This window comes from Saimiri boliviensis, chromosome 6 (assembly GCF_048565385.1).
Source record: "Saimiri boliviensis isolate mSaiBol1 chromosome 6, mSaiBol1.pri, whole genome shotgun sequence".
Lineage (NCBI taxonomy): Eukaryota > Metazoa > Chordata > Mammalia > Primates > Cebidae > Saimiri > Saimiri boliviensis.
In genome coordinates this window covers 58,173,034-58,191,926 of record NC_133454.1, presented here as the reverse complement: position 1 = coordinate 58,191,926, position 18,893 = coordinate 58,173,034, and the positions used below count along the sequence as shown (strand labels likewise).

The following is an 18,893-nucleotide window of genomic DNA, read 5'->3' as shown; positions in this document are numbered from 1 at the left end:
TCATAGCACCAAGCACAATGAAGGCATTTCATTTGCTTATGTGCTTATCTCCAGGGTAGACTGGGAGCTCCGTAAGGCTCCGTGCATCTGACTTTAGCTGTGCCCTCAGTAGGGGCTTAGTCAGTGTCTGTTGAATTGCATTTCAGCTAAGATGAGAGGTGTCTTGATAGCACAAGTACTGACATTTTCTCCTTCCCCAGGTTTTGAGACTGAAGCCAACACATTTTCTTCCACCCTATAGCCCCACCTTGGCTGGACTGGCTCAGAGCTCTTGTCGTAACCTTTCTTCTCCTTCCTTTGACTTTGTTGGTAATTAGACAGAACTTCATCCCTAGCTCGTGTCTCTGGCGCACAGAGTGCTGTGAGTAACCTCAAGGGAATTCTCCTTAAAGGCAGTCCTTGAAGAGTTTTTCTAAGGGGCATAGACAGGAAGTAGAGCAAGATGACTGGAAGTTTGACTGGGGTGGGGGGCGGGGAGGGCATTAAGGGAAAATGACCCTCCTAGAATGGGCTGGCCTGAACCAGCAAGATAAATGATATTTTAGCAAATCTCCAACGTTCCATGGGAAGTGTGGTTTGAAAATACATCTCTGTGCTGGGCGCGGTGGCTCACGCCTGTAATCCCAACACTTTGGGAGCCTGAGACAGGCAGATCAGGAGATCGGGAGTTCAAGACCAGCCTGGCCAACATAGTGAAGTCCCATCACTACTAAGAATACAAAAAAAAAAGTTAGCTGGGCATGGTGATTGGCGCCTGTAATCACAGCTACTCGGTACACTAAGGCAGGAGAATCGCTTGAACCTGGGAAGTGGAGTTTGCGGTGAGCCAAAATCACGCCATTGCACTCCAGCCTGGGTGACAGCGAAACTCCAAAAAAGAAAAAAAAGAAGAAAGAAAGAAAGAGAGGGAGAGAGAAAGAAAGAAAGAAAGAGGCCGGGCTCGGTGGCTCACGCCTGTAATCCAAGCACTTTGGAGGCCAAGGCGGGTGGATCACCTGAGGTCAGGAGTTCAAGACCAGCCTGACCAACATGGTGAAACCCCGTCTTAAAAAAAAAAAAAAAGAAAGAAAGAAAGAAAAGAAAGAAAGGAAACACATCTCTATGTGACAAGAGGCAAAGTTCTTTCAGTTTCTTGGCTGCGACTTTTACATTAGTCATTGCCCTCCCACCAGACTGTGTGTGGGTGCTCCTGGGGCTGAGTGTCCAAGGTGAGCCTGGACGGAGCCTCCAGACCACTCCTAAGAGCTTCCTGAGGGCCTGCTCTCTGCCCCTCTGTTAGCAGCTCCTGTTAAGGGAAACTAAGAGAGGGGAAGAAAAGCAAGCCCCAGTCTACCTCTTAGCTAGAGGCTTTAAATGAAGAGCTGGGGACTGAGACTGCTCTGGACATTCGATTGTTTGTGCCGCTTCAGCCCACCTAAAATGTCACACTCTTGTTCCTCTTTGGTAATAGTGTTTACGTAACTCTTTATAATTTCCCAGCACTTGCAGGCATAATACTTTGTTTAATTATTATTCACCCAAGAAAACAAAACAACATGGGAAAATTGCTTCAAATACATTTTTCTTTGGAAGAACAACAAATAATTGAGGCTCAGAAAAATTATGTGGCTTACTCATGATAATAGAGTGATGAAAGATGGTAAATCAGTGTTTAAATACAGGTTTTCTAAAAAGCAAAGCTATATGTTTAATGTTCTTTCTTTCTTGGGCAGGGTCTAGAAATGTCTTATGACTCTTAGGAGGGAAGGGCAAGTCCCTTAAAGCAATGAAGACGAATCTTTCAGGTGAGGCCAAGTGAAAGTTTAACTCACTCCCTCAGCCTCTGAAAGGCATCTAGAACAGAAATTCTCTCAGGATGAAGGTTGAACTGTCCTCTGGAGTCATACTATATTGCTAATACTTTCATCATGTCTTAGTTCCTGAGATGCCTGGGATGAGGAACAGTGACCTGGAAATTTATTGATTGAAAATTGCATCTAAAAATTGAAGTGGGCCAGGCCTGGTGGCTCACGTCTGTAATCCCAGCACTTTGGGAGGCTGAGGTGGCCGGATGGCTTGAGGTCAGGAATTCGAGACCAGCCTGGCCAACATGGTGAAACCCTGTCTCTATCAAAAATAAAAAAATTAGCTGAGCATGATGGTGAGGGCCTGTAATCCCAGCTACTTGGGAGGCTGAGGCAGAAGAATCTCTTGAACCCAGGAGACAGAGGTTACAGTGAGCCAAGATCACACCACTACACTCCAGCCTGGGCCACAGAGTGAGACCCTGTCTCAAAAATAATACACACACACACACACACACACACACACACACACACATACACACATAAATATGTATATAAACAAATATATATACGCATATATATGTATATATATATATATATATATATATGAATGAAAACAGGTCAGGTGCGGTGGCTCACACATGTAATCCCAGCACTTTGGGAGGCCGAAGCTGGTGGATCATTTGAGGTCAGGTGTTTGAGAACAATCTGGCCAACATGGTGAAATCCTCTCTCTACTAAAAATATGAAAAATTAGTTGCGATTGGTGGCATGTACCTGTAACTCCAGCAACTTGGGAGGCTGAGGCAGGAGAATCACTTGACCTTGGAAGGTAGAGGTTGCAATGAGACGAGACTGAGCCACTGGACTCCAAACTGGATGAGAGAGCAAGATTCTGTCTCAAACAAACAAAGTAAATAAAATTTTTAAAAAATGAAAGTTGCAGTGGACCGGGTGTGGTGGTTCATGCCTATAGTCGCAGCCCTTTGGGAGGCTGAAGTAGCTGGATTGCTTGAACCTTAATATGCTGCTTTTTTTTTTTTTTTTTTTTTTTTGAGACGGAGTTTCGCTCTTGTTACCCAGGCTGGAGTGCAATGGCGCCATCTCGGCTCACCGCAAACTCCGCCTCCTGGGTTCAGGCGATTCTCCTGCCTCAGCCTCCCGAGTAGCTGGGATTACAGGCACACGCCACCATGCCCAGCTAATTTTTTGTATTTTTAGTAGAGACGGGGTTTCACCATGTTGACCAGGATGGTCTCGATCTCTTTTTTTTTTTTTTTTTTTTGAGATGGAGTTTCGTTCTTGTTACCTAGGCTGGAATGCAATGGTGCAACCTCAGCTCACCACAACCTCCACCTCCTGGGTTCAGGCAATTCTCCTGCCTCAGCCTCCTGAGTAGCTGGGATTACAGGCACGCGCCACCATGCCCAGCTAATTTTTTGTATTTTTTTAGTAGAGACAGGGTTTCACCTGTTAACCAGGATGGTCTCAATCTCTTGACCTTGTGTTCCACCCGCCTCGGACTCCCAAAGTGCTGGGATCACAGGTGTGAGCCACCGCACCCGGCGGTCTCAATCTCTTGACCTCTTGATCCACCCGCCTCGGCCTCCCAAAGTGCTGGGATTACAGGCTTGAGCCACCGTGCCCAGCTGATATGCTTCTTTTTTTTCTTTTCTTTTCTTTTTTTTTTTTTTTTGAGATGGAGTTTCGCTCTTGTCGCCCAGACTGGACTGCAGTGGCACAATCTTGGCTCACTGCAACCTCCACCTCCTGGGTTCAGGTGATTCTCCTGCCTCAGCCTCTAGAGTAGCTGGGATTACAGGCAAGCACCACCATGCCCAGCTAATTTTGTATTTTTAGTAGAGACAGGGTTTCTCCATTTTGATCAGGCTGGTCTCAAACTCCCGACCTCAAGTGATCAGCCCGCCTCGGCCTCCCAAAGTGCTAGGATTACAGGCATAAGCCAGTGCCCTGCCTTGGAGGGTTCTTTTTTTTTTTTTTTTAAATTCTTCTTTTTCTTTTTTTTCCTTTCTTTTTAAAGATGGGATTTCACCATATTGGTCAGGCTGGTCTTGAACTCCTGACTTCAGGTGATCTGCCCACCTCAGTCTCCCAAAGTGCTGGGGTTACAGGAGTGAGCCACCGCGCCTAGCTGGAGTGTTCTATACTGAGGAAAACTGGAGACAGTTGCCAAATGCAAGGCTTTAATCTTGACTGGTTCTTGGATTCCCGAAAAATCAGCTATGAAAGACGTTTTGGGGACAGTTTGGGAAATTTGAATGTGGATACAGGGTTGGATGCTGTCTGTGTATGAATCTGGATTTTCCTAGATTTGATATTGGTGTTGTGATTAGGTCTTGCGCTTGAGAAATGCAGGCTGCAGTTTTTAGGGGTGAAATGTCATCATATCGGCAACCTTCTGGGTAATCTGGCTAAAGGGAAGTGTGTGTGTGACTAGAAAAAATGAAGTAAGGTGGATATGGCAAAACCTGCTGCTGGTGAATCTAGGTGAGAAAACATATGAGTATTTGTTGTATTATTCTTTTTATGCATGTATTCTTTCAAATGTTCTGAGTGTTTGAAAATGTTCAATTTTTTAAAAAATTAAGTAATTGTGCCGGGCGCAGTGGCTCAAGCCTGTAATCCCAGCACTTTGGGAGGCCGAGGCGGGTGGATCACGAGGTCAAGAGATCGAGACCATCCTGGTCAACATGGTGAAACCCCGTCTCTACTAAAAATACAAAACATTAGCTGGGCATGGTGGCACGTGCCTGTAATCCCAGCTTCTCAGGAGGCTGAGGCAGGAGAATTACCTGAACCCAGGAGGTGGAGGTTGCGGTGAGCCGAGATCGCGCCATTGCACTCCAGCCTGGGTAACAAGAGCGAAACTCCATCTCAAAAAAAAAAAAAAAAAAGTAATTGTGACTGGACCTGGTGGTTCATATTTGTAAGCCCAGCACTTTGGGAGGCTGTGGCGAGCGAGATTGCTTGAGTTAAAGAGTTCGAGACCAGCCTGGGCAACATGGCAAGACCCTGTCTCTTCAGAACATTCAAAAAATTAGCCAGGCACGGTGGTGCCTCTCTGTAATCCCAGCAACTGGAGAGGCTGAGGTGGGAGAATTGCTTTAGTGTGGGAGATGAAGATTGCAGCCGGCTGAGATCGTGACACTGCCCTCCAGCCTGGGCGACAGAGTGAGACTCTGTCTGAGGAAAAGAAAAGAAAAAAGAAAAAAACAGCAAGAAATTGTGGCCAGGTGTAGTGGCTCACATCTGTAATCCCAGCACTTTAGGAGGCTGAGGCAGAAGGATCATTTGAGCCCGGGAGTTGGAGACCAGCCTGGGCAAAATTCTAAGACCCTCTTCCTCCCTCCCTCTCTCTTTCTCTCTCTTTCTTTTTCTCTCTCCTTCCTTCTTTCCTCCCTTCCTTTCTTCCTTCTTCCGTCCGTCCCTCCTTCCCCTTCCTTCCTCCCTCTCCTTCCTTCCTTCCTTTTCTCTCTCTTTCTCTTTCTTTCTTTCTCTCTCTCTCCTCTCTCTTTTTCCCTTCCTTCCTTTCTTTCCCTTTCTTTCCTTCCTTCCCTTCTTCCTTCCTTCCTTCCTTCCTTCTCTCTCTCTCTCTCTCTCTCTCTCTCTCTCTCTCTCTTTCTTTCTCTTTCTTGTGTTTCACTCTTGTTGCCCAGGCTACAGTGCAGTGGTTTGATCTTGCCTCACTGCAACCTCCACCTCCTGGGTTCAGGCGATTTTCCTGCCTCAGCCTCCCGAGCAACTAGGATTGCAGGCACACACTACCACACCCAGCTGATTTTGTATTTTCAACGGCATTTCACCACGTTGGTCAGGCTGATCTCAAACGCCTGACTTCAAATGATCCACCCACCTCGGCCTCCCAAAGTGCTGGGATTACAGGTGTGAGCCACTGTGCCTGGCTTGTAAGACCCTGTTTCTATTTTTAAAATTAAAAATAAGCCGGGCACGGTGGCTCAAGCCTGTAATCCCAGCACTTTGGGAGGCTGAGGCGGGTGGATCACGAGGTCAAGAGATCGAGACCATCCTGGTAAACATGGTGAAACCCCGTCTCTACTAAAGATACAAAAAATTAGCTGGGCATGGTGGCATGTGCCTGTAATCCCAGCTACTCAGGAGGCTGAGGCAGGAGAATTGCCTGAGCCCAGGAGGCGGAGGTTGCGGTGAGCCGAGATCGCGCCATTGCACTACAGCCTGGGTAACAAGAGTAAAACTCCGTCTCAAAAAAAAAAAAAAAAAAAAAATTAAAAATAAAGTAAAATTAAAAAGAAATTGCAGTTAAGCCTTTCAAATGACAGAGGACCATGGGTTTCTCTGCAGTGGTGGTGGAGCCTTGCAGGAAAGATGCATCACCTGTACAGGGGCTGGTCTCACTCTGAGTGCCTAGCACTGGCCCCAAGGCCCCAGAGCCATCCAAGATGCTTGGCTTCCGGTTCTTGGACTTTTCCATCTTCACATCACCACACAGGCGTCTCACAAACCCACAGACCCAGCTGGTAATCACTGGGTAAGAGCATGAACATGGTTGGCCTTTGAAATCTAAGGAAAGTGGTTCTTCTCTGGGATGCTCACGGTCACACAACTTTTTCTGCAAATAAAGGGTCTGGAGAGCATCTCCAGGGAAGTGCTTTTCCCTGAATGGGTCTGCCTCTCTCCCACATTCCCCTTGTTACATACCACCCACACCTCATTAGAGCCAGTGTTTTTAAACTTTTCTCTAGAGAAAGAGTGTCCTAGACATGTGTAATTCTATTTCTGGTCCCCTCTGTTTTCAGGAATGTCACCATCCCTCACCTCCCGTGACTAATCCATGCTGTTCCTCAGATCCAATCACTTCCCCATTTAGAAAGTGGCTCCTGGTGAAGCTGCCAACAAGTGCTTCTCTGAGCATATCTGGAAAAAGTTCTGGGAAGCTGAGGGATACTTGGTCTGAGTGCTGAATGGCCACTCTGTAACGTGGCGCGAAGGTTGTGGCTTGCTCTTATCTGTTGGTCTGTTTTGAAAATAATCACTCATTCACTTGTTCAGGATGAGTAACAGTCTGTGGTGGATGAACAGTAAATCACTGATTTCATTTCCTGTGAATGTCCTCTGCATGGGGCTCTGACTGGCAGAGAGAAGCATTCCAGAGATGTTTTGAGCAAACACAGTGAGTGAAGTTAGACCAAGTGGGTAGCTTCCCAAGATGTACCGCTATGCTGGTGATGGCACAAATTTCAATGTTTGCATTTTAGTATAGTTACATGAAATATCGATCTTGTTCTTTATTTAATAATCACATCTCATATATGGACCAGTAAATCGTTATGAACAAGAGACTGTGGAAAGAGACGAAAGTTACCTTATCACTGGCCAGGCGCAGTGGCTCATGTTTGTAATATCCCAGCACTTTGGGAGGTCAAGGCGGCTGGATCACTTGAGGTCAGGAGTTTGAGACTTGCCTGGCCAACATGGTGAAACCCCATCTCTACTAAAAATACAAAAAATAGCCAGGTGTGGTGGCGTATACCTGTAGTCCTAGCTACCTGGCAGGTTGAGGCAGAAGAATGACTTGAACCCAGGAGGCAGAGGTTGCAGTGAGCTGAGATCATGCCCCTGCACTCCAGCCTAAGCGACACAGAGACACTCCGTCTTAAAAATAAAAAATAAAAAATAAGAAAGATAAAGTTAATTTATCACCAACTGCATATCAGGTAGTTTATATGAATTATTTCATTTAATTCTTATAAGACCCCTGTAACTAAAGTTTTCTTTTTCTCCTTTCACAGATGAGAAAAGCAAAACTCAGTTGAGGTTTACCCAAACACAGTAAGTGCCAGAAGCTGAAATCCACACTCTTTCCACTGTGGTCTGCCATCTCCCATAATTTATAGTCAACTCTACTACTTTCTTGATACGTGATGATCAATAGTCCTTTCATCTTCAGCTACACGTCTGGGCTATCTCCCTTTCCTGACCAGTTAGCACATAATTTTGGTGAAATGATCTTCAGAAAAAATTTGTTCAGAAGAATAAGAACAAGCATTTTCTTTTCTTTTCTTTTCTTTTGAGATGGAGTTTCACGCTTGTTACCCAGGCTGGAGTGCAATGGCGCCATCTCGGCTCACCGCAACCTCCACCTCCTGGGTTCAAGCGATTCTCCTGCCTCAGCCTCCCGAGTAGCTGGGGCTACAGGCTGCACCACCATGCCCAGTTAATTTTTGTATTTTTAGTAGAGACGGGGTTTCACCATGTTGACCAGGATGGTCTTGATCTCTTGACCTCGTGATCCACCCGACTTGGCCTCCCAAAGTGCTGGGATTATAGGCATGAGCCACTGAGCCCGGCCTTAGAACAAGCATTTTCAAGCCAGATATTAATGAAGCCCATACTGCTCCTTGTCTCCATTAGTCTAAAAAATAAACTTGAATTATTCCTTTATTGTAGCCATCAGTTATATCATTGATTTAGATAATTCTCAATCATTCTGAAATCAATAAATAATAGGATGTCACCAGTTTTCTTGAGATGTCGTAGGGCTGGGAGGGAGGCCAAGGCAGGTGGATTGCTTAAGCCCAGAAGCTGGAGACCAGCCTGGGCAACATGGTGAAACTCTGACTCCATCCCCAAAAAATATACAAAATTCAGTCAGTCATGGTGGCACGTGTTTGTAGTCTCAGCTACTTGAGAGGCTGAAGTGAGAGGATGAAAAGGTGGAAGGATCCCTTGAGCCTGGGAGACAGAAGTTTCAGTGAAATCACACCACTGCACTCCAGCCTGGATGACAGAACCAGACCTTGCCTCAAAAACAAAAAAACTAGTACAGTATTTAAAAGTGTGGCCATTGCAAGTCAATATCAGAACCTTTCTACGTAGAGTAACACCATTACTGCTGTTTAAACCTGGAGCATAACTTAAACTCTACAGACTTTGGTTTCTGTTTAGGTAAAGTAGAGGTAAGAGGGAGACTGCCTGCTGGCCGGGGGTGGTGGCTCAAGCCTGTAATCCCAGCACTTTGGGAGGCCGAGGCGGGCGGATCACGATATCAAGAGATCGAGACCATCCTGGCCAACATGGTGAAACCCCGTCTCTACTAAAAATACAAAAATTAGCTGGGTGTGGTGGTGTGCGCCTGTAGTCCCAGCTACTTGGGAGGCTGAGGCGGAAGAATTGCTTGAATCCAGGAGGCGGAGGTTGCAGTGAGCCGAGATTGTGCCACTGCACTCCAGCCTGGCGCCTGGCGACAGAGTGAGACTCTGTCTCAAAAAAAAAAAAAAAAAAAAGACGGAGACTGCCTTCATAAGGCCGTGTGATTACTTTATTAAATAATGGAGGTCAAGTCCAACACAGAACCCGGCACATAGACTACCTTGCAGATTTCAACTCAAAAAGTAAAATGGGCCGGGCGTGGTGGCTCAAGCCTGTAATCCCAGCACTTTGGGAGGCCGAGGCGGGTGGATCACAAGGTCAAGAGATCGAGACCATCCTGGTCAACATGGTAAAACCCCGTCTCTACTAAAAATACAAAAAATTAGCTGGGCATGGTGGCACGTGCCTGTAATCCCAGCTACTCAGGAGGCTGAGGCAGGAGAATTGCTTGAATCCAGGAAGTGGAGGTTGCGGTGAGCCAAGATCGTGCCGTTGCACTCCAGCCTGGGTAACAAGAGCGAAACTCCGTCTCAAAAAAAAAAAAAAGTAAAATGATGTCAAATAATGGTAGTGATTAATGAAGAAAATAAAAGAGGTGAATGGGAAAGAGAATGAAGGGGAAGAGGGCACCTTAGCTGGGCTGGAAGGGAAGGCTGGCAGCAGGAAGGTGATATTTAAGCTGAGATCTAAATATTCAGCAGGAGGTAAACATACCAGATGAAAGTGACAGCGATGCCGGGCTTCGCTGGAAAAGACCTGAGTTCAAATTCTGATTCCCCTATTTCTGACCTAGTTCACTTTAAGCAATTCTGAATCTCATATTCCCGGTCTGCAAAAAGATTTTTTTAAATGCTACATAAATATCAAGCGTAATGGCTCATACCTGTAAATCCCAGCACCTTGAGAGGCCAAAGTGGGAGGATTGTTTGAAGCCAGGAGTTTGAGGCCAGCCTGGGCAACAGAGCAAGACCTTGTCTCTTTATTTTATTTTTTTTCAGAGATGGTCTTGCCATATTGCCCAGTCTAGTCTCAAACTCCTGAGCTCAAGGGATCCTCCTGTTTCTGCCTCCCAAAGTGCTGGAGTGCTGGGATCACAGGTGTAAGCTCCCACACCCAGCTGACCCCATCTTTGGAAAAAAAAAAAAAAAAAAAAAAAAAAAAAGCACATTGCAGACTGCAAAATCCTACAGACTTTGAGCTAGTACATCCCTCCATTCATACTGAAAATAAACCATTGTATTCATTTATTCATTCAGTCATGCATACATTCCTTTATTTCCTCATTCATTATTCAGGGTTGATGAGCCTGCAACTGGATTGGCTTTGGAACAGCTCTCGTGTGTGGGGCTTTACAGTTATAACAGTAATAGTCCCAGGCAGGTGGCAGTACTGTTGCCATTTATAGATGAAGAAATTGGAAATTGCTTTTAACGACCACGGCTAAAATGACAACATCTATATAAAAGGTAATTGCCTGTCTCCACTGCCAGGTGAGAACACCTCAGGGTAAGGATGCCATCAGGGCTCCGACTGGAGATGTTTGTTTAGGTGTCTTTCATCTTATTAGCCTCTCCATTGCTGAACCCCTACAAGCTCTCATGGGATGTGAAGTACACACTATGAAAATTAAGACAAGATGGACACAGGCTGGCATTCTTCCTTAAAAAACAATGGGCAGTATGGCAGAAGACTTTCCTATACACTGAAAAAAATAAAAACAACGGGCAGGCCAGGTGTGGTGGTTCATGCCTGTAATCCCAGCACTTCGGGAGGCTGAGCTGAGCAGATCACCTGAGGTCAGGGAGTTCAAGATCAGCCTGGCAAACATGGAGAAACTGGGCCAGGCATGGTGGCTCAAGCCTGTAATCCCAGTACTTTGGGGGCCAAGGCGGGTGGATCACGAAGTCAAGAGATCGAGACCATCCTGGTCAACATGGTGAAACCCCATCTCTACTAAAAATACAAAAAATTAGCTGGGCATGGTGGCACGTGCCTGTCATCCCAGCTACTCAGGAGGCTGAGGCAGGAGAATTGCCTGAACCCAGGACGCGGAGGTTGCGGTGAGCCAAGATCGCACCATTGCACTCCAGCCTGGGCAACAAGAGCGAAACTCCGTCTAAAAAAAAAAAAAAAAACAAAACAAAAAACACATAGAGAAACTCCATCTCTACTAAAAAATACAAAATCAGCCAGGCATGGTGGTGCATGCCTATAATCCCAGCTACTTGAGAGGCTGAGGCAGTAAAATCACTTGAACCCGGGAAGGGGAGGTTGCGGTGAGCCGAGATTGCACCATTGCACTCCAGCCTGGGCAACAAGAGAGAAACTCCTTCTCAAAAAAAAAAAAAAAAAAAGAAAGAAAGAAAAAGGTGTGAAACAGGCCTTGCTAGACCCCTGGGAAGGTGTGAGGCCACTTATAAATAAAGTCGCCATATTTTCTGAAGCAAACCTCAGCTCATGTCACCTGACAATAAAACACAGTATTTAAAGTTGGACTGTCCCTAGCAGGCACTTTCTTGCTAAAGGAGAAGTCATCCTTACGATGGGCTTGGGTCTAGCTAACATTACTACTAGTAATGCTGGGATTAGAATGGAAGGAGGAAAGAAAAAGGGAAAACAAAATAGGTACAGGTGAAAATACAGTCCAGGTTCATCCACCTCTCAATTCCTGAGTTTTCCTATTTCTACTCGTTAAAACCTGGGGAGGACAGCTCTTTGCCTGTTGCTAATATCCCAGGGGTAACAACTATAAAATGAGAGCTGGAGCTAGTTTTGTAGAAATGATCTGTGAGGAATGAAAATACAGGTACTGATCAACTTACAACCTATGCAATTTACGACCATTCGACTTTATAACCACAATTGATAGCCACGACTGCTCCGCTTCTGGCAGCGCAAACGTTGCCCGGCTGGCCGTACGACAGTGCGGACCAGCTTCTGGCAGCACTACCATCTCTGCGAGCACCATTTCAACTGTACATATAGCCTACTCAACTTATGACCAAGTCGTGTTACAACCGTTCCGCGGTCCCGACCGTGGTCGTAAGTCAAGCACTGCCTGTAAGTGAAATTCTTGACAATTTCAAATCTCCTGGGCCTATCAGAGGGGACAGAAGCCAGTTCAAGAAACCTCGATAGTTTTCCTTTGCTGTTAGTCTGAAGGAGTTTAAAAGGCCTGCTGGCCAGACACAGTGGCTCACATCTGTAATCCCAGAACTTCGAGAGGCCGAAGGCAGGTGGATCACTTGAGGTCAGGACGTCGAGACCAGCCTGGCCAACATGGTGAAACCCTGTCTCTACTAAAAATACAAAAATCATGATAATGATTACATGCCTGTAATCCCAGCTACTTGGGAGGCTAAGGCTGGAGGATCACTTGAACCTGGGAGGTGGAGGTTCACCTGGCTGGGCACTGTGGCTCATGCCTGTAATCCCAGCTCTTAGGGAGGCAGAGGTGGGAGGACAGCTTGAGTCCAGGAGTTTGAGACCTGCCTGGGCAATATAGCAAGACCCTGTTTTCTTTAAAAAAAAAAAAAAAAAAAAAAAGTAAAAATAAATGATATCCATTTCTCAAGGAAAACATCAGCATGTTTTCAGGAATATAGAAGAACTGACTTTGATGTTGAGAAATTGTTTGAATAGGATGTTGGCAGTTTATTTAAAATAAAAAATTAGGTAAAAGAGATATTTTGGAAGTAAATCCACCCCTTCTAGAGGATTGAGAACGACTTAGATATGGGAGGTGAAGGAAAAATGTTTGAGTCTAGAAGAGAAGAGAAGCTTATTTAGGACAGGAAGAGAGGGGTTTGCTAAATTTATTTCGGATATGTTGAAAAAAGTGTCATGGCAGCAAACTGGAAATGTGAAAGTAGAACTTGACAGATATAAACGCTTCTTTTTAGAACTAGAAGACACACCATACACCCTACTGCACTGTGGACTGGGGGCCTCTGCTCTGCACACCATGGATAGGGCTGAGTATGAAAACCACACACAGGGCTGGGTGGGTGGCTAAGGCCTGTAATTCCAGCACTTTGGGAGGCCGAGGTGAGCGGATCACCTGAGGTCGGGAGTTCGAGACCAGCCTGGACAACATGAGGAAACCCTCTCTCTACTAAACATACAAAAATTAGCCAGGCATGGTGGTGGGCGCCTGTAATCCCAGCTACTTGGAAGGCTGAAGCAGAAGAATTGCTTGAACCTGGGAGGCAGAGGTTGCAGCGAGCCAAGATCTTGCTACTGCACTCCAGCCTGGGCGGCAGAGGGAGACTCTGTCTTAAAAACAAAAAAGAAAAACGAAACACAAAACAACAACAACCCCCCCTCCACAGCTTTGCGCAGTGGTAGTATTGCAGCCAAAGAGGTTTATCTGAAGCGTGATTATTGCTAATTGAAAACTTTTTCCAATACCCCACCATGACAACTTGCAATATAGTCGGCGTTGGCAATTTTTGACAGTCTCTACGGAGACTGAATTTAAACACACACACACACACACACACACACACACACACACACACACACACACACACACACACACACACACTGGGCCCAAACCAAGGCTGGCTCCGTGGGACCGGAGATTCTCTCAGTCAGCCTGAACCAAGCCCTAAACTGGAATTCACCAGGGGCAGTAGCCTGCACGGCGGGTGGGGTGGGGCAAGGCAAAGGGCCCAGAACTCTCCTTCCCTTGCTCCCAGGAAGTTGCTGGCCTGACTTCCAGCCACCATCAGCTGTGTGAGTTGTTACTAGAAGGCCATTGTTAACTGTCTCCTCTTTTTGGATAGGATTACAAATGGTAAATAACCAACCCCGCAAAAGAAAAAGCAGAAGTTCCGGTTTGGAAATCTGAGACCATCTGTTTCTCATTCTATTTCCCCTCTCTTCTCTGGATTTCTTATATTCGATCCTCTCCCTCTCTCTTTCTCTCTCCCACTCCTGAAAAACACACAGTTCAGCCAGGAGCACAGTGACCTTGTTTGACTACCTTTTCTTTAATGTGAATGCTGGATTTGTTATTGGGATTAAATTAGAAAATTCCATGTTTCCATTCAAAATAGATGCCTCAGATTGCTTACTTAAAAATATTTTTTTATGAAAATTGTTTCTGGGCCAGGCGAGGTGGCTCACGCCTGTAATCTCAGCACTTTGGGAGGCCGAGGTGGGCGGATCACCTGAGGTCAGGAGTTCATGACCATCCTGGCCAACATGGTGAAACCCTGTCTTTTTTAAAAAAAGAAAATTGTTTCTGTATTTAATCTAGATAATAAATAAATCTTAATGAAATAAAAATAAAGTCACATATGATGAAGCCACATATTGTTTTGTTGAAGTTCATGCAAAAATTCCATCTTAATGTCTTTTTTTTTTTGAGACTGAGTCTCACTCTATCACTCAGGCTGGAGTTCAGTGGCATGATCTCGACTCACTGCAACCTCCACCTCCCAGGTTCAAGTGACTCTCCTTGTCTCAGCCTCCCAAGTAGCTGGAATTAGAGGTGCCCACCACCATGCCAGGCTAATTTTTGAATTTTTAGCAGAGACGGGGTTTTGTCATGTTGGCCAGGCTGGTCTCGAACTCCTGGCCTCAAGTGACCTGCCTGCCTCAGCCTCCCAAAGTCCTGGGATTACAGGTATGAGTCACCTCGCCTGGCCTCTTAATGTTTTATTAACAGACTCATTTAAATTTAATGGCTGGGTGTGGTATCTCACGCCTGTAATCTCAATACTTTGAGTGGCTGAGGGGAGAGGATCACTTGAGGCCAGGAGTTCAAGATCAGCCTGGGCAATAGCAAGACCCTGATTCTACAGAAAATTAAAAAACTTAGCCAGGCTTGATGACACATCTGTAGTCCCAGCTACTCAGGAGGCTGAGGTGGGAGGATTGCTTGAGTTAAGGATTTTGAGGTTGCAGTAAGCTGTGATTATGCTCATGCCACTGTATTCAAGCCTGGGTGATACAGCAAGTCCCTGTCTCTAAAAAATTAAAAAAAAAAAAAATTATTAAATTAATCAAAGGATAATCGTTGGCTTTTAAATCAGTTAAGGATTAAAATGCAATATTGAACTGTCTGCATTGGAAGTAGCAACAGTGCTCCCAGGACTGCTTTTCTCCTGGAGTTCAGGAGTGGGCAGGCTCGCTTTGGAAACGGTCGCTATTTCCCTATAGTCTGGTGTTACAGGTCCCTCTTGTGTTGGTTGTTAATATTGTCTTGCTTCTGTTCTAGAACCATGAGAACCTGATTCTACAATTGAGTTCATTAGCATATTGCAGTTAATATTCTCCTCCTCACCAACATCATCACCATCAATAGCTGGGTGTGCATACAGGAGACAATGGGAAATCAGTGTAGGGTAGTTTAAAACCATGTGCTTTGTAGCCAGGTGGATCTGAGTTTGCATTGTTTCTTCTCAGCCATATTACCTTGGGCAAGTTAATTACACTTTTGTGTGTCAGTTTCTGCATTGATTAAGTAGAGGTGATAATACTACTCATTTTCAACAGAAAATAGGATAATGTATATAAAGTGTCTGGTGTCTCAAAAAATTTACTATTTTCCTATTCGTTTCTTCTTTCCAAAGGAAGACAGAAATTCTTTTTTATTTTTATTTTATTTTATTTTCGAGATGGAGCTTTGTTCTGTTGCCCAGGCTGGAGTGCAGTGACACGATCTCGGCTCATAGCAACCTCCACCTCCCAGGTTCTAGCAATTCTTTTGCCTCAGCCTCCCTAGTAGCTGGGACTATAGGCACCTGCCATCTCGCCCAACTAATTTTTGTATTTTTAGTAGAGGCAGGATTTCTCCATGTTGGCCAAGCTAGTCTCGAAACCCTGACCTCAGGTGGTCTTCTCACCTAGGCTTCCCAAAGTGCTGGGAATACAGGCATGAGCCACCATGCCTGGCCCAGAAATTCTTGAAAAGAATGAGTAAAGATGTAATTGAGGCAAACTGGATGTGCTGTGAATTTATCGAAGGACTGAGAAATCGTTAAGCTTCCTATATAATGACAAAGTAAATTTTAAAAAATTACAAGTTAGTCAGTAATATCATTTAGCCCATCATTATGCCCAGAAGAGAACCCCTTTGCTTATATCCTGTTTTCCTGTCTTCCTTCCTTTGCTGTCCCCACTCAGGAAGGCTTTGAAAGTCTTGGCCTTTCTTCTTGTGGTTGAAGTCTAGCAAGTGCCTGCTTGCTGCTTCTGTCCCATGGCCCTGCTTGTAGCAAGTCCTCAGATCAAGATATAAACAGATTTTATTGCAGTTAGTAGTGTAAGTTGTATGTACAAAATATTTGCTAAGGCACTATTGATATACATAATTATGTGTCTGCCCAAAACAAAGAATTTCTCCTTCCTCTGAATTCGTATAGGACATACAGTGCAAAAATTCCTTGAACCCTTAGCATACACCATCTTGTTGTTTATACTACTTGTTTTAATGTATACCTCTCCAAGATTCTTGGGGCTGTCTCAATTCCTCTCTGAATTTTTACCAACAAGCCTGAGCTTCACCAAAAGTCAGCTTTAGTAAATATTTATTGTGTTAAGTTGAATCGTGTATCTTGTTTGCCTGAGGATACTGGAAATATTTCAAAGAAAGAAATTTGGTTCTCCACTTCTTTGTACACCGTTTTTCCTCTTTTTTTTTTTTTTTTTGAGACGGAGTTTCGCTCTTGTTACCCAGGCTGGAGTGCAATGGCACGATCTCGGCTCACCGCAACCTCCGCCTCCTGGGCTCAGGCAATTCTCCTGCCTCAGCCTCCTAAGTAGCTGGGATTACAGGCACACGCCACCATGCCCAGCTAATTTTTTTTTTTGCACCTTTAGTAGAGACGGGGTTTCACCATGTTGACCAGGATGGTCTCGATCTCTCGACCTCGTGATCCACCCGCCTCGGCCTCCCAAAGTGCTGGGATTACAGGCTTGAGCCACCGCGCCCAGCCGTTCTTCCTCTTTTTAACCTACCATGAAGCTCTTGAGATCAGTAAATCTTTTTTACTTCTTTTTTTTCCTTTTTGTAGAGTCAGGGTTTCACCATGTTACCCAGGATGGTCTCCATCTCCTGACCTCGTGATCCGCCCGCCTTGGCCTCCCAAAGTGCTGGGATTACAGGCATGAGCCTCCGCACCCGGCGAGTAAATCTTTGATAATATTCACAGTAAGCAATAGAACAAAGCAGACTAGAATTTTAATGCTGCAATGGACCTTTGCAAGCATCCAGTCCAGGACTGAACTCCCTAACATCAAGGTCATTCCCCCTTTACCAGAACAACTGTAGTCCTGGGGAACGCATCACTTATCAAGGCAGCTATTGCAGATAGAAATCTTTTTTTTAATTTCTTTTTTTGAACAGAGACAGGGTCTCGCTATGTTGCCCAGGCTGGTCTCAAACTCCTGGCCTCAAGTGATCCTCTCACCTTGGTCTTCCAAAGTGCTGGGATTATAGGCATGAGCCACTGTGCCTTGCCCAGAAATCTTTGAATAGGATTATAGTTCCTGTCCCTTTAGATCTAAAACCTATACATCAGAGGAATTCAAAACACTTTTAAACCTGCTTTCCACACAACAGCCCATCACATACTCAAGCTCTTCATTGATTCAAGGTAGCTTTTGAGCCAGACATGGTAGCATGCGCCTATGGTCCCAGCTACTTGGAAGGCTGAGCCAAGAGGATTGCTTGAGCACAGGGGTTTGAGGCTTCAGTGAGCTATGATCACGCTTGTGAATAGCCACTGCACTACAGGCTGGGTAACACTGCGAGACTCCATATCAAAAGAAGAAGAAGAAAAAGCACTTTTGAATCCAATTTTTATGTGATAAAAACTTCAGTTCATGGCTGGGCGTGGTGGCTCACACCTGTAATCCTAGCACTTTGGGAGGCCAAGGTGGGTGGATCACCTGAGGTCAGGTGTTCAAGACCAGCCTGGCCATCATGGTGAAACCCCATCTTTATAAACAAAAACAAAAACAAAAAAACAAAAACAAAAAAAACTTCAGTTCACTACATGATATAATTTTGTTTTGTTTTGTTTTTTGTTTTTGAGATGGAGTTTCTCTCTTGCTGCCCAGGCTGGAGTGCAATCTCAGCTCACCACAACCTCTGCCTCCTGGGTTCAAGTGATTCTCTTGCCTCAGCAAAAAAAAAAAAAAAAAAAAAAAAAAAAAAAAAAAAAAAATGTTTCAAAAAGCCTGGAGTAGATACAATGACTTTCTGCTGGGGGGCAGTTGGGTATTGAAAAATCTAAATGATACATCACATTGTCAATCATCTGACTAATTCATGAAAAAATAAACCAACTGAATTTATACCACACGGAAGAATAAAATGTGAAAGATTCAGCATCATGCAAGGTCCAAAGTCCTGGATTCCTGGCATTGCCTTCCAACTTTTCTGTCTGCTCCTGGGTCCACATGTGTGGAAACCATCATCTCAGGGGGGCCTGAGGATTGAGGTCACTGCTCTTCATCACAGTGCATGCAAAAGTGTTCAGGTAGCGTCCAGGGAGTGGTGTGTGTGTGTGTGTGTGTGTGTGTGTGTGTGTTTTGGGAGTAGGGATGTGTGAAAAAAGGGCTGGCTTATACCAGGAAGTGAGTCTTTCCCACTGCCAGTCTCCTTGGGAGACTGTGCGTCAGTGACACCAACTGGGTGACCAGAGAGTGGTGATTCCCACAGTTCTTAGCTATGACCCTGTTTTTATCTCTGCCTGCCCTGTCTCCAAAAAAAAAAAGAAAAGAAAAGAAAAAAGATTGGGTGCGGTGGTTCACGCCTGTAATCCCAACACTTTGGGAGGCCAAGGCAGGTGGATCACCTGAGGTCAGGAGTTCGAGACCAGTCTGGTCAACATGGTGAAACCCTGTCTCTACTAAAAATACAAAAATTAGCCGGGCGTGATGGCACATGCCGGTAAGCCCAGCTACTTGGGAGGGTGAGGCAGGAGAATTAGAACCTGGGAGATGGAG

The 18,893-nt window shown here is 45.2% G+C and overlaps 1 non-coding gene across 1 annotated transcript; it reads left to right on the top strand.

Moving 5' to 3' along the window:
- Positions 1-13,262: 13,262 nt before the first annotated feature.
- Positions 13,263-13,403, top strand: LOC120364710 (U4 spliceosomal RNA). The gene has a single exon (XR_005579866.1). It is a non-coding gene; the product is annotated as a U4 spliceosomal RNA (small nuclear RNA).
- Positions 13,404-18,893: the final 5,490 nt, after the last annotated feature.